The 5,226-nt window shown below is 48.5% G+C and overlaps 1 long non-coding RNA gene across 1 annotated transcript; it reads right to left on the bottom strand.

Moving 5' to 3' along the window:
* Positions 1–2,460: 2,460 nt before the first annotated feature.
* LOC140520069 (uncharacterized) lies at positions 2,461–3,414 on the bottom strand. Its single transcript, XR_011972388.1, has 2 exons — positions 3,296–3,414; positions 2,461–2,829 (listed from the first exon to the last, which is right to left on the bottom strand). It is a non-coding gene; the product is annotated as an uncharacterized lncRNA (long non-coding RNA).
* Between the last annotated feature and the right edge of the window lie 1,812 nt (positions 3,415–5,226).

Genomic DNA, 5,226 nt, shown 5'->3' with positions numbered 1-5,226 from the left:
CTGTAACCTCAGACCCCCAGAATAAGGATTTATGCAACTGTCTCCTTATTAGTGAAGATTAGTGAAGATCCTCATCCTGCAAAAGATGAGGAAGGCCTTCAAAGTCTTATAGGAGGGATGAGATGCACACAAATAAGGGTAAGACAAGGTAATATTAGTTCAAGGTTCTGCATCACAGGATTTTCCTGATATGGCTGAGAGGTAGTGCAAATATGACCCAAATTTTACAAATGAAGAAATCACACAGTTAAGTTAGTGTCAGAACTAGGATTTGTGCCCACATGTTTTAGTTGTCAATCTAGCACTCCAGTTCATCATCAGAATGTAAATCATAAATGCTATAGGAAACTGGAGAGAGGGGAACTCACTTTCAATTAGGGGAGGGAGAGGTTTGACTGACAGGTCAGGGATAATTGTAGATTTTATCAGACAGATCTCTCTTCTCTCATAGCCATTGGTCACCATGGCTAGGAGGAAGGGACCCACGACTGTGAGCACCTCTGAATCAAATCCAACAGCTCTTACACCTGGGGCTGCCGAAAGCGGATCCACTAGGATCAGAGGCGCTGCACCTGTCAGTGAGAAGCGAGGTGCTGCTGCTCTGCTGCATGTCTCTGTGCTGAATGGCCTTCTCTGTCTCCCCACCTGCCAGTGATTTATCACTGCAGCTTCAGACATCACAGCTACCTGCTCCAGTGAGTCAGATTCCGGGAGGCTCCATGGAAAGATTCCCCTGAAAAAGAAGGAATCAATTCGTAGAACCCTGAGGTCCAAGGATATGGGCTGTGATCCCAGTTTTGACCGTAACTACCCATGTGATCTTAGACACATCACCTCCCCTCTCCAGGTCCCAGTTTCATCCTGCATAAAATGAGGGAGTTGGGCTAGAAAACCTTCCAGCTCTAAATTCCGTGATCCAGGCACCATCCTTAGGAAAGAGGTGCATACATACAGGGGATGACCCCTGTTTCCAAGTGGAGGGGCAGGAGCTTCCTTCTTTGAGGTCCTGGATGCGAAGGTTCCCCTCTGATTCTGACCCCGAGTGTCCCCAGTCCTCAGACATCATCACATTCGCGGTGTGGGTAGGCAAGGAGGTGGAGGAGGAGCAGAGGGAGATCGTGTTGGCCTTCTCAGAGCAACATGTGTCCTATTCGCCTGACTTTAGCCTATGACGTACTTGCTGGAGAGCCTGAAAGTCAACATTTGTCCTGGTGAGAACAGCCTCCCGAACAAAGAAGGGCAGCCAGTGTCAGCCCCACTTAGCGATGACAGACTGGAAGCCTTCCTCTCTTCTCTCTGGTGTAGTGGAAAATGCATTAGCTCTAGCCCTGCCACCAATTCTCTCTAATACCTTTCTGTCTCTGGGCCTCAGTTTACCATTCTGTAAAAAGGAGAGGTGAAGTTTTACTTGATGTTGGTGTAGAGTGGCAAAGGTTCTGGATTTGGAGTCAGAAGATCTGAGTGAGAATCTCTGTTCCCCTACTTAATACCTGTGTGGACTTGGACAAGTCACTTCAATCAATCAATCAATCCACAGGTGTTTCCGAAACTGTTGCTACCTGCCTGGCCTCGAGCTTCACCTTCACCCAGTTCAGTTTTTCCCTCTGTAAAATGAAGGGGTTGTATTAAGATGATCTCCAAGGTCCTTTGAAGTCTAAGTCCACAAAAGTCTAAATCGCCCTAGCCCTGGGCTAGATGAGTAGGATTTGGGGAGGGGAGTCTAGGAGGGACAGTTATCTTTGAGAGGCCCAGGGTCTGCAGTTCTTTCTTCTTCATTCCCCCCCCCCCCCCCACCTTCCCCATGCAGGAAGTAGGATCCTAGAGATTTCCCAAGGGTTTCTAAGGGAAGGCTCTAGCACCACAGTGAGACTGGGAGGAGGACCAAAGGCCAGAAAATTTGCTCGATGCCACTACTGACCCAGCTGACAAGAAGATGGAAGGACCTGGAGAATCAGTTGGCCAACCAGAACTGGGAGTGGGCGGCAACTGGGACCCAGTTGGGCTTGCAGTTTCTTCAGTCTCTTCCCACCCAGCCTAGAGGTTGGCCCACTTGCACTAGCAGCCTCCACAGATGGGCAGCCCTGCTAGTAAAACCCAGGGGCCCATCTCCTTTGCACACATTTTAGCTGGTCTCCGACAGACTCCATGTGCCACAAGCCTCCACTCTCACTTTGGGCAACCAGACTCCCACTGGCTGGGGCCCAGGACCTTACATTCACTGTGTATTTATATGTTACTCTCTTTTTCTTTTAAAAATAAAAACCTGGTCTCTACTTCAGTTGCCAGGATGTGTGTGGGTCCAGTGCCCAGCCCTGCTGTTGGACGGCTCTAAAGCGGACTCCCCACCCCCCACCATCACCGCGCACTTCACAGATCGAGAAGAGGGAGTCTTGCTCGCCTCCAGCCAGACTGAGCTGCTCGGCGCCGGGGCGTCTCTAGGAGAGAAAGGCGCTTTGTGCGGGGAGCAGGTTGGTGGGGCCTGTTTCCCAGCGTTTTGTTTATTCAACAGAAAACAGATGACTCCTTCTGAGTTTGGGTTCTGGGGTTTGGGGGAGAGACCTATTGGAGGGGAGAGGCGAACGGGAGAGGGAAGTTTCCTTCTCAGCGACCCCCGAGGGAGCCTGTAGCCCTGGCCGAGCTGTTGACACCCGACTGAAACGCACTGCAGCTTACCATTGGGAAAGAACTGAGGTTTGATTGTATGAAAGGCTACTGAGTCATAGACGAAGAACCTGGGTCTGGAATCTAGATTCGAATTTAGGGTGCAGCACTTGCTAGCTGTAGGATGTTAGGCAAGCCACTTTCCTCCCTAGGTCTCAGCTGCGCCGTCTGCAAAAAGAGAGAGTGGGTGGGTTGGCTGATTTTTAAGGTGCTTTCTGATTCTAGATCTTATGATCTCTTGCCAGTGAGCAGTTCTGTCCTCCTCAGTCACAATCTCACCCCCCTGGACCCCCACCCCTTGCTCCGTTCACCCTAAGTGCCCCAGGGTCAATCTGGTCCTCAATGTCCTCCACACTCCCCCAGAGATGAGTCTTTGACCAGGTGAAAGCATGTGAGCTGTGCAGTTTTTAGCCCAAGGACTTTTAGCAAACACGATTCTCTTCCCCGCTCCCCCCTTCCTCTCCCACGGCATTTCTCTTCCTGTTGGAAGACTGAAATTCACTTATTAAAAAATAAGCCCTTCCCTGGGCTCAGTGTAGACAAGGGTCAAATCTGGCAGAGGGCGCTGGTTTTAGGTCTGGATTATAGCTTCTCATCCCCTGACTCCAAAGACTGCGATGTGACTGAGGCTTACCCTTGGGCTCAAGATCCGAGGTAGTTTTGGGTCTCCAGTCTGGCCTCCTGCATTGGTAGATCACCGACTGAGGGCTGATGTTTTTGCCTCTGCCTCCACTGAAGTTGCGGGCGTCTTTCATGGCCACCAGGTGGCGGAAGGAACTGTGGTTTGATCCAGCCCAGGCTGAGACACCAATAGCAGCACCTCGCTGCGCAGAGAGGATATAAAGAGATGCTGAGTGTCTTACCAAAAGGAAAGATTGCTCTGGGCTCTGAGACCCACAGCCCGATATTCTTCTCCCATTTCCCTAGGGTCAAGTGTTAAATCGTGCAGCTTCAGCCTTCTGTTCCTTTTGGGCAAGATTGTGATTTCCTCGGTGTAGGGAACAGTCAGTGAGACAAATTCCCATTACTAATGTAGCTTGGCACCTATTTATGCAACTCACAATCTTAGAGAGATACCTGGGTTACTCAGAAGTTGTCCAAGGGTCATCCAGCTAGATTAGGCTGCTCTTGAACTCAGGGTGCCCTGACTCCACCCACCATACTGCCTCATTCCTGCTGTCTTCTGAAAGAAAAGTAAACAGTGCAAAGAAAAGTGGGTTTGGAGTCAGAAAACTGAGTTTGATGGACAGGTGTGCCACTAGATTTAGAAAAGCCCTAAGGCAAGAGAATTTCTCTTTCTGGGTCTCACTTTCCATCTCTGTAACTGAGGGAGTTGGACTAATTTCCTTCTAGCTCCTTCACTTAGGGTAGTGAAGTCTCCTCCAGCTCTGGCACTCATCTCTACCCCCTCTCAGTCTGCTCTGCTCCCTTTCTCTCCCTACAAGCAGTTGGTCCTCTCCAATGGTCAGGAGCATGATTGAGGCTGTCGCTGTGCCCTGCTTTGGCACTGGCACCCGCACTCGCCCTGTACCCCATGGCTGGGGTTGGGCACCTCCTAAAGGTTAGAGAAACAACAAACACAATGGCTATCAGTGAAACTGTCAAAGGATTGTTGAGTCAGCAAGGGGGAGAAGAAGGAAGAAGAAATTGGAGCCTGGAACCCATGGCAAACATAGATTAGATGAAAGCACTGGGGATATTTTATTTGGAGGGTACTTGGGGGTGTAGAGTGGAACAGTCATGGCAGCTGCCTTCAAGTACCTGAAGAGCTGTCTTGGGAAAGAGCGAATTGACCTGTTCTGTTTGGTGCCAGAGGGGAGAACTAAAAGCACTGGTGACAGAAAGGCAGATCTTAGCTCAGTGAAAGACAGAATTTCTGATCAATTGAAGTTATGGAGGCATTATGCAGAGACTGGATGACTGGTTACTTATCAGGAATCTTATCAAAGGCCTTCCTGCAACAGACTGGGGTGGGGGGGATGGTTTAGGTTCCCTCAGAGGTTCTATGATCCCGAGATCCTCATCTCTAACATCTTATATTTCTAATGGTCAACCATCTTAGCATTTGATGATTCCTTGGGCTGCTACCTTCTTGATTACACAGACAAGATAACAAGGGTCCCTTGGCCCCCAGGCAACCAAACTATCAAACTGAGCACAAATGCAAGCCCACAGAGTAAGTCTTCCTGCCCCAAAGGCCATCCCCTCATCTTGGCCAGGCCCCTTTGGCAAGTGGGACAACTTCTGATAGCCATGTCCCTCTGAGGCAGGGGTTCTTGACCTGAGGTCTGTGGTGTTTGCTTTTCTTTAAATTACACTTGATAGCTATGTTGAAATTTATACTTATTATTATATTAGCATATTATTGATTAATAGATTTATTATGCTATTATAAATAATATGTTATTGTAATATGTTAACATAATATGCTTATCTACTTTCAATTTATAATTTATATTTCAATATAATTGTTTTCCTTTTTATCCTTTGTATTTTATTCTTTAAATTTAAAAATATTCTTCTGAGCAAAGGTATCTAGATTCCACCCCCCCCTTCCTGCAAAGG

Source organism: Notamacropus eugenii, chromosome 1, assembly GCF_028372415.1.
Source record: "Notamacropus eugenii isolate mMacEug1 chromosome 1, mMacEug1.pri_v2, whole genome shotgun sequence".
Taxonomy (NCBI): domain Eukaryota; kingdom Metazoa; phylum Chordata; class Mammalia; order Diprotodontia; family Macropodidae; genus Notamacropus; species Notamacropus eugenii.
This window is presented reverse-complemented; position numbering and strand designations above follow the sequence as displayed.